At 28.8% G+C, this 11,149-nt stretch overlaps 1 long non-coding RNA gene across 2 annotated transcripts; it reads right to left on the bottom strand.

Moving 5' to 3' along the window:
- Nucleotides 1–715: 715 nt before the first annotated feature.
- Nucleotides 716–3,124, bottom strand: LOC145101571 (uncharacterized). Of its 2 annotated transcripts, XR_013705716.1 has the most exons (3): nt 2,831–3,124; nt 1,245–1,422; nt 716–971 (listed from the first exon to the last, which is right to left on the bottom strand). It is a non-coding gene; the product is annotated as an uncharacterized LOC145101571 (long non-coding RNA). The 2 variants fall into 2 exon arrangements; XR_013705714.1 differs by lacking the exon at nt 1,245–1,422.
- Nucleotides 3,125–11,149: the final 8,025 nt, after the last annotated feature.

The following is an 11,149-nucleotide window of genomic DNA, read 5'->3' as shown; positions in this document are numbered from 1 at the left end:
AATTTATATATGTATTATCAAACGGAATTGCATTATTGGCCATGGTTTTCATAATAAAAACAGTTGTCACAGAGATTCTACATTTCCATTTACCTTACACGGACTCAAATATGGTGATATTCACTATACTTATTATTTTATTATTGGGAAAAATACATAATAATAACTTACTTTCATCATTTTTTGATTTAGTCACTTAACTATTCTTATCGGCCTTTTTAGTCGTTATAGCCAATCTTAGTGTTTGGGTGAACCGATTATAGTTCTTCATTTTTGATAATTTAGGATAAAAAAAATCATATTTGGATTATAAATAACTGTTTGCTAAGCACGGGCCAAGAAGGGCGATTTTGGTATTTAAAAAGATTAAGGTACATAGGGACCTTTTGAAAACTCCCTTTTTTAACAGATGAAACAGTTGTGACTCACCTCTTTAACAGAGATGCAACCTTTCCAAGCTTCTCCTAGGTTACTTTTCCTGCCATAAAATGGCTTATGATGAAGATAACCAAGTAAGAGTGATGACCATATTTTTAAGCTGATAAGGGATCATCATATGAATTAATCAGAGATTATTACTTTTGTTTTAAAGATGATAATTTCATGAGACTAGGTTTTTATTACTTTTAAATTAATATTGATGTATTTGAAATTATGTTATCATGGTATTATAATATTTGTATGAGAACTGCAAATTGTAAATGATTCATAGAGATTTGAAATCATATACTAATATCTTTCTGGATTCCAGCTTCAATGCAAATATACCTTAAACATCACCTCAGTCTTTAAGCATTTGCTGCTATAAATGATATATTCTTAAAGCATAATGTTCTAATCAGATTTTTTTTGAAGTTCATCTCCAATCGATGTGTCATCGCTTCACATAAAAAAAATCTTGATACATTGTGTCACTTCCCAAGGTATTGACCAATAAAAATGGCATCTCTCCTGACTCCTGTTTTCACAGCCTGCAAAGACCACATAAACAGGCTTATAAAAAAGGATGAAAACAACTTACCAAGAATTCCATGCCTAACACTTTATGATCATACAGTATAAAATTAGCTGCATACGGATCATTAAGTTGATGACAATGTTTAGTTTTTTGGTTAATAGTGAAGATGCAGCATAATATTTTCATAATTGAACAAATTATTATATTTATACTGCTACCCATCCATAATTAGTCCATTTGGTGAGGTTATATTAAAGCCAATCAAGCATAGGGCAGAGCACCCGACCTTATATATCCTAGCAAAGTTGATTGGTATGGTAGTACTTGAGAAATAGTAATATGCTCCAGTTTGCATCAGTAAGATATCCATGAAACCAACAACAATTTTGCCTATTCGTGGGGTTTAACCACTCAAACTTTCATGGAGTGCAAAATGTATGCAATTTAGACTACGTGTCATCCGCCTGCATCAAATTTCTTTACAATTAATTTATTATTTATCGAAGTATAGTTATTAAATTGCGAGGTATTAGGAGCAGAACGATTAACTTTCAGCTTATCTTTAGTGCTACATGCTGCAATTGTAATTCTAAATTTCCTGCTTCTTTAAATCATTTATTATCAAAATATTAAATATCCACACTTTCTCTTTTAAAAGTTAGCTGCATGGAAAATATCTGATAAAGGAAAATATATGATGACGATAATCAAAAAGTAGATTAAAAGCAGTGGTTAGCGTTGCGTCAGTCACCACCTACGCCTCTAGAAATCGTTTTGATAACAATTATCAAGAAAATTAACAAATCGTTAATATCAAAATCAGACTAAATCCAAGAGGAAAGTGAAATGGGAAGAAAAAGTGAACTGGGGAGAGAATGTAGTGGTGGTGTAACGACTCCCAATAGTTGTGACAGTTCTAAATCCAAAAAAGGTTGAATACTTAGTTGATAAGGTTGAACTGGCAAAAATCATAAGATTGCATTTTTCATTAAGGAAGAAATGGATATTAACTAAATGCAAGTGTTAACTATATAATGGGTTGTTCTTTTTCCATTGATTAGTGTTGTAGCTGTTACTATATTGATGTGTTTTTTCTTATGGTATATTCATTTAGATAAATTGTATATATGTCTGATTTATTGTTCACATATACTTAATGCTGATCAACAATTTGCAATTTTGTTAACATAAGACAGAGGAGTACTGAAACATAATAAGATCATGATGCTTGAATTAGTAATTTTGACTGTAACAGAATTAGACCATGATGCTTAATTTGCAATTTTGGATATAATAAGGAAATTTTCATTTCCTAAGTTTAAAAAACATTTCTAATTAATTTCAACTTGAAGTTTTAACATTATTCATAAGTCAAAAAAAAATTAAAAGACATCAAAAACTATACATAGTGGTTGTATTTTTTTACTATTTTTTTAAAATTTGAATGAAAACAGTTGAATGTATTAGGAACACGAAAAACAAAATTCCAATTTAAAGGCTATGTCATTTTTTTTTAATTTGATGGAAAAATGAATGTTTTGCCATCACACAATTAGAAAAATACATGTAGTTTGAGATAATTATAGTCAATTTTAGTTTGGGATACAGACCCAGGTACGACACCAACCTTCATGAAGATTGGGTATTATGCTTTTGAAAAGGGAGTAACCAAACAATTGAATTTCTTGATGTGTGATACTTATTGGCTTGACTATATGTAAGAGGATGTTCATTATGACGTATGGAAGATGGAAGGTAGATTTAGGTCATGAAATTGTTAGATGAAACATCAACGGGTCAAGAAAGTCATTCGATTAGATTATCTCTAAAGTAGTTAAAGTCGAAATGAAATTAGGGTTCATGATGATGTACCTGTGGGGAAGAAAGCACGTCGGAAGATCACTTTGATTCTATGTTCTGTGTTTCTGATCGATTTGAAAATGTTGTCATTGAAGGAGCTTGTTGCTCGGTTAATTGTCGGTGGGAAATGTTGTCGACTTCTTCATGGGGAGGAGGCAAATAGGCAAGAGATGGTGATTTATAGGATGAATGTGTTTATGGTATTTCCTTTAGCCGGACAATGGTTGCGACGATTGGGAAGGATTTGAGTCGACGTTTTGTTTGTAGGATGCGTCGTTTAGTGTTGGGTTACGTGGAGGAAATAGAACCCCGTGAATTTGTTGTACGCGCCTTTGGAATAAAAGGGCTTTTATATATATATATATATATATATATATATATATATATATATATATATATATATATATATATATATATATATATATATATATAGGGAAGAGTTATATGGAAAATGAATGATTAGGGCAACACATATTTGAACCAATGAAAACATGACAACACATCACTTCCACAATAACTTCCACAATACATTACTTGTGAAGAAAGAAATGGACACGTGTCATTTAATTATTGGTTCCAGTAGATGTTGCCCTAGTTATTTGTTTTCCATAGAACTCAATCCTATATATATATATATATATATATATATATATATATATATATATATATATATATATATATATATATATAGGGTTAGGTTCATTTGAGACCACCTATATTTTATGAGACCGTGAGACGTATTTTTTTATTTTTTTTCAATTTTTTTTAGTTAATTCAAGTTCTGAAAATAATATTTAAAAAAAGAATTTTTTGATTTTTCCTATTATTTTGTATTTTAAAATTATTTTTAGAATATGTACAGTGTAATATTCTATTTAGAATATTTCACGTATTTTTCAAAAAAAAAATAGAATTTTTTTTTATTTTTTTTTTAGTTAATTCAAGTTCTGAAAATAATATTTAAAAAAAGAATTTTTAGATTTTTCCATTTATTCTGCATTTTAAAATTATTTTTTAGAATATGTCAGTGTAATATTCTATTTAGAATATTTCACGTATTTTTCAAAAAAAAAACGAAATTTTTTTTTATTTTTTTTATTTTTTTTAGTTAATTGAAGTTCCGAAAATAATATTTAAAAAAAGAATTTTTGGATTTTTCCATTTATTTTGTATTTTAAAATTATTTTTAGATTTGGTCTCACGGTCTCACAAAATTAGCATGGTCTCAAATGAACCTGAACCTATATATATATATATATATATATATATATATATATATATATATATATATATACTAGTTGTTACCCGCGTCAATTCAAGTGTCTTCGACCCAAAAGTACAGTGAGGAAAACTCAGTTTGCAAACTGAATAGACAATATATATATATATATATATATATATATATATATATATATATATATATATATATATATATATATATATATATATACTAGTTGTTACTCGCGTCAAGCTACTGGTGCAAATAATTTTTTAGAAATTAGTTTTTTGAGGTGATTAGTTCTTTTGCGTTAGTTTACAATATCAAAACAATTAACAAGAGTCGTTTAATAGAAAGGAAATCAATAATAATTAAAAATAAAAAGTTGATATTATTTACAAATGTACATGAACAAATGATTGATTGTGCTTTATTAATCGTTTAACACTTCTTTATACATCACATCTGATATATAAATTTCACTGTCATTGAATTGTTCGTCAGGATTCATTAATATTTTTGTATTTGCACATGATATCTCTATGGATAATGTCACATAAAGTTGGTCATTCGAAAAAACCAACTTTGGAAGATAAATACCCACATTCGAAATTGTTTGCCCGTGAGCTTTATTGATTGTCGTCACGAAACATATTCACAAATAGTTTATGTTCGGAAAAAAGTTTTCGGGCGATGATTAGTTGTATTTCGTCGAATAGTTTTGTTTTGACGATGTTGTGGCACTCGCACAATGTAGAGTCAACAAATGGTTAAGATGGTTGCAACATACGTATATGGGTTTTCAAAATATCCGTCACCAAAAAACCTACAAACGCTGCCCATTTGTTGGTTACAAACCATATTTTTCTTTTAGGATTAGTAAACGGAATTGGTAGAATCTTTAATAGGTGTATTTTTAATTTTCGAGTTTTTGTTAATCATATTGATAAAGTTTAACAGTAAATATTTTGGAAGAAAGTTAACAAATTAATGAATGAAAGCATAATGATATGTAAATGATTTCGTCGAACCAAGTTTTAGAAAAAAGAAAATCTAAGGTTAAATCCATAAAAATCATTGTAATGTAATTTAAAATCAAAATAATATTTTATGGTTTTATTATCGAATTATTTGTTTATGATATAATTGCTAAGTATTTGTTTGTTTTTTTTTTTTCTTCAAAAACCATTTTAAGTTTTTCCCATTATTGAATTGTAAAGAAAACTATTGAAAAAATAAAAAATAAAATAAAATAAAATAACTAGCTAAAGTTTTTTTTTTGTAAAATAAAGTCGAGAAAACAATCGTAAATAAAACTGAATGGTTAACCCGAAACAATTTCGAACTATATTGATATTTATAGAATTCAAAGTATTATGTTGTGGTTTTATTTCGTAAAGTAACAATTTTTTTGTTGATTTTAATTTGTACATACAACTCTCTATTCAAATTCATGACTCCTAAGTATTCTAACTCAAATCCAATTCATGGTTTATATAAAGTGTTCAAAAAAACTGAAATAAAAATAGTGTTATCTAAATATATATTAGATTCAGGAATAATAATTTCACACAATTTGACATGATATTTGTTTCTTTGATTAAGTACAACTTTCTTGTGTCAATTTTACTTAGTAAGTTGGATTATGTTCTTATCACAGGCAAGTGAATAATGAAAATCTACGAATATATATATATATATATATATATATATATATATATATATATATATATATATATATAGAGAGAGAGAGAGAGAGAAAGAGAGAGAGAGAGAGAGAGAGAGAGAGAGAGAGGTAGGTTCAAATGTTTTCTACATCTATTGTGTGCTAGAATGCACCAATAGGAATTTAGTATTAATTATATGTATATTAAATGTTATCCATACTTATAACTCATTTTTATGGAAACTAATTAAATTCGTCATTAATGTCAATAATAATATTCTTTCAGAATAAATTCATATCTAGAAGAATGAGAGTGTATTCGTTCTTCATATTACATACAACTTTTTTGTATTTTAAGTGATTGAGTCTTGAAACAAAGTACGAACTCATATATAAAAACCTAGATGCAAATTCATTCTGAAAGAATGTTATTGCTGTCATTAACGACGGATTTAATTAGTTTCCATAAAAAGAGAATTATAATTATGGATATCATTTAATATACATATAATTATGTAAATCATTTAATATCCATAATTATTTAATTAAATAATTATTTAATTTACTAAATTTCTATTGGTGTATTCTAGCACACAATAAATGTAAAAAACAAAATAACCTAGCCATATATATATATATATATATATATATATATATATATATATATATATATATATATATATATATATATATATATATATATTTGTAACTAATTCCAATATTGTTAACATTGAGAAATTTAAATGTCTTTAAATTATGAGGAACATATTGATGCTTTATTATTATCTAATCATTTTCACTATCATTAAATTATTCTTTTGAAAGCACAAAGTCCTAAATATTGCATTGGTTCGTGATTTTATTCCAAATTCCTTTTTTGATTATAAGTATAGAACCGATGCATAAAAGACTACCCTAAACTAAAGGACACATATGAAACTCTAATCACAAACCAAATCTTGTTTGACCCCTATATTGGTTGGAGTGTGATTAAAACCAGAATCAGTCTTTGTAAGCCATTAAATGCTCCAGTTTGGGGTTAACTTTTGTTGTCACTGTTTTTTAAGAAGGGCTGGCAGCCTATGATTGCACCAAATTAAAGGTAGCGGTCACTAAAAGGGGCAATGTACTTTAATGACATACACAAAAAAGACATTATAATTTGAAATCACCAATAGGTTACTTCTAGTGCAAACTAACTCTGGAATCACCTACCATGCAAAAACAGGTGGTCCAAAGAGTTAAATATATCTACATGAAGCTACAATAAAGAAGAGAAAATAAGATAATTTATGATTTTTTTAATATTACTTCTCCCATGAACATGACAAAAGTTATAGAAAGCAATATTGCAACAACCTGAATAAAAACTTCGCTACATATATTGGAAAGGCTCGGATTCTTAAAAACATAACATAACTTATAAAAATTAACCAACCACATTTACATACATCCCATTCTTTTGTCCCATATATGTTAAAGAGACTTAAATCACAAAAGCAGATACAGTAATCCGAAAAGAAGTTAGCAGCTACAACAACCAGAAAATAAATTTTAATCTAAGCATATGAAATTAGCAAACATTTGAGTTTTTTTGTGATATCTTCAGAACCTACTATACAATTTAATTGGAAATAAACCAACAACATGAGGAGGCGAATCAACAAATATATCCAAGCAAGTATAAAAATTGGAGATGTACAAGCACAAAGTCCTATTGTAAATCAGAATATTTATACAATATAAGATTAACTTTTGAGATGTATTTACTGATTATCAATAGCTCACCTGTTAACATGTGAAATCATATGAAACTTATAAAAGTCTTCATGTCATTAGGTATTTCTCATCCGATGAATCATGATATTCTAAAAAAATCCATAGTTCTATTGACTATCCTTTTACAAATATCATCCATAACTGATAGTGGCATACTTAGCCTTATATTAAGTATAGATTTTTTTATCATTTATTAGCTAATTTATTTCATATCATGGACAAAAGATACTTAAAAGTGTTTAAATTGTGTTTTCAGTCCAAAAGCGAAGCTCGGAAGCAAAAGGAAGCAGGAGAAGCGGTTGGGAGATCGGGAGTTGAACAAAGAAGAAAAATGCTAAAAATACAAGGTACTCGGCGAGTAGGGTCGACTATTCGGCGAATCTCATCGAAGATTCGAGAGGATAAAGACTCCGTGACTTACCGTGTACGGGAATTAAGGGATGGACTCGACGAGTCGGTCATGGACTCGGCGAGTCAGTTCGAATCTATAAAAATAGTTGTCCAGATCGACACAATGTATTCTGGAACCCTTGGGAAGGAGCAACCTGCGAATCAGAGCCAGGAGAGATCTGAAGAACGAAGATACAGCCCTAAAACCAATTCCGAAGGAGAATTGAAGCAAAATTACATCATTCTTACTTTAATCTATTGTTCTTCATCATGTTTAGACTTTTAGATTTCGTTTTTATGTTGTTAATTACCTTAATCATGAGCTAAAACTTTTAAACTTCTGTTTGGGGAGACAATATTGATACTATGGTTTGATTTATGGTAGGATTAATTTAATATTGGTGATTTTGTTGATTCTAGCTTGTTAAAGAACCTTGTGTGTGAATGAGAACTAATTTTCTGTTAATAGGAAGATAATTAAGTTTCATGAACATCTCTTAATTGCTACTTCATATAATTTATGTGACCACTTTATTATATGACTAGGATTAGCGACTGTGAAACTAGAATTAATAGAAAAATAGGTAAATTCATGTATGAGCTTGTGTGATGACCATCAACAAGAGGTTAACTAAAGGACCAAATTAGTTAGCTATTACAAGTCTAAATTAACCCGAATAAATAATCTAGTGAATTAAATTAAATTAGACAACTGGCCACTGTTTGAGTTAGTTTGTTCTCTAAGGATTAGTGCAGCGAACGTGAATCTAATCACTTGAATCGGTAACCAATAGAAGAATTAATTCATTGCACTATTACCATAATTTCAGCCATAGGATCAATTGAGTTGAACTAAACAGAAGTTCCCTTCGCCATTGAATTTAGTTGAATCTTTGCTTTTCTAGTTTTTAGTCTAAGTAATAGTTAGTAAGTTTCTAGTCTTGTAAAACTAGAAAACCCCTTTTTATTATTTAATTTAAGATAAAATTAGTTTTTAGTTTTAATTTACTGTTCCCTGTGTTCGATACCCTACTTATTTAGCTTTACCACAATTGATAGGTCCACTGCCTTTGTGTGTTCATTTAATAATTAAAAGTAGGTTTAAAACTAGTTCTTTTAACACACATCAATAACCGACTATCTTGGAAAAAAAATCTTGGTTAATTATTTCTTTACCTCCTATATTAACACCTCTTTAAAACCCATAATTATCAAAGACACAGACAGGAAAAAGCCAAATTAAAAGAGAACATACCCAAGAAAAGATAGCTAATTCTGAAATTGATAAAATGGGTGTAGGTACTTACATTTACAGATGAAGTGAAATCATCTTTTTGTGATGATTTTGCTCCATAAAGCTGTAGATGGGTAGACATGAATTAATTGAAGAAGAAAGAATATGCCCTAAGTATTCCAATAACGACTACTAAGAACCATCAAGCAACTACAACATAAACTGGACATATACTTAAATTTCAATAAATCCTCCCCCTTTAACTACATGTATTTCATGAAGATCTTGTCCAAATCAAGATAAACTACAAGAAATTAAAATATTAAAAAGACTTGACCATCAGAAGGTACCTTAACTTAAAAAGTTATCCCAACAACTTATTTGCTTGATTTGGCATAGTTGGTGTCTTCAACCACTTGTATAATCATATTGTCCTAATTTATGGTAAAACTAATAAATAGGAATCAGGAAAATTTGAATAGTAAAAGCCTTTAAGCATACTTGTTGTTTCAACAAAAATACTCTAAGACCATTACTTTGAACATACAACCCGTTTTATACTAATCTCAAAGTGGAATAATAATGGGATATGTATGTTTACAAGAGACTTCCCTGAATGGGTTTTGCTTCCAGTGGGTTCTCTTTTTATTCTTGCTTTTCAAAAATCAAAGGGCCTCCTACCTCTATAAAAGTAACAAGTGATTAGTCAATCATTATAAAAAAAAGGCATAATAAAATAAACACGTGTACATAATCATTATAAAAAAGGCATAATAATATAAACACGGAAACATACAACAACTGTTAATAAGTTACAGATCTAGGAAAACTAACAAGTATGATTTCTGAATGTGTAAAATCGCTACCCAATCATCTAAAATGACGATGAATTAGAAACCAAAACATATATCAAGATCGTTGCTTAGGTCTTTGCTTGAAATCAAATGAAATCTCTTATCTACAAGACATCATCATCGACAGTGATGTTTAGGGCCTGAAATAGATATGAAGAGTAAGGTTTAGGGATAGAAATTGTTTCTTACCTTGAATGCCAGTTGTAACTTTTTAAAACGTGACAAACAAAGAAAGAAAACACATAAAAACGACCTGAAACTCCTTACCTGATTATCCAAATCCGATGTTATTTATCACAAATAATTAGAATCATAGTATGTTTATCAATATATTCAAAATTGAAAGTGATAATCAGTTTTAAAGTCCATCCACATACTTAATTACTTGAATTTACTTAATGAAGGTGTTTGTGAGAGTTGTTCATGAAGCTAACTGGATGAATGAGATGTAAATAATCACTTATGATTTCATACCTATCCGACTGGAGATGAATAACACAATTAACACGACGATTAGAAGCTACTTGGGTTTACCGGTAACTTGTAACAAACATTACAAAATTATCATTAAACCTGTAATAAAAACAAAAAATACATATTAAAATCTATCAAGCTACAAGGGATTACCGATGAAAGGATGCTTACAGTTCAAAATTGCAAAATGAAATCAATCAGTTATGGATTTGTTCAACACTTATGTGGATAGTTACAACCCTATATAGAGAAAGAAAGGGTGAGTATGGGTGGTTTTTTGTGTGTATGCCAATACATATAGAGAAAGAAACCCCTAGCCATCCCAACCATCCAGCCGATGCAAAAGTCTTAAACTTCACACTCGAAATTAATATATATATATATATATATATATATATATATATATATATATATATATATATATATATATATATCAAGAAAATCTTACCTTGATATTCATGACATCAGAAAAACAACGAAATAACCAGATATTGTTCTTTTTGCATTTAGATTTCTCAACTTGATGATTACTTTGGAATGAATACTTGTGGAATAACAATAGGGTATGAAAGGCTATAGGGGCGGCAGCCAAACCCAAACCCTAAATCGCAGTTGGAGAATGAGAATGATTTATCGAATAAACCTTATCGAGGAAGGAATACGATATTTAATATTTGAATTTTATGTTATTTTCGGGTATGATTGAGCAAGAAAG

The sequence above is a fragment of the Lactuca serriola genome, chromosome 1 (genome assembly GCF_051521515.1).
Source record: "Lactuca serriola cultivar US96UC23 chromosome 1, Lser_US96UC23_V15, whole genome shotgun sequence".
Taxonomy (NCBI): Eukaryota; Viridiplantae; Streptophyta; class Magnoliopsida; order Asterales; family Asteraceae; genus Lactuca; species Lactuca serriola.
The sequence above is the reverse complement of the archived record's forward strand: the minus strand, read 5'-3'. Positions and strand labels throughout refer to the sequence as shown.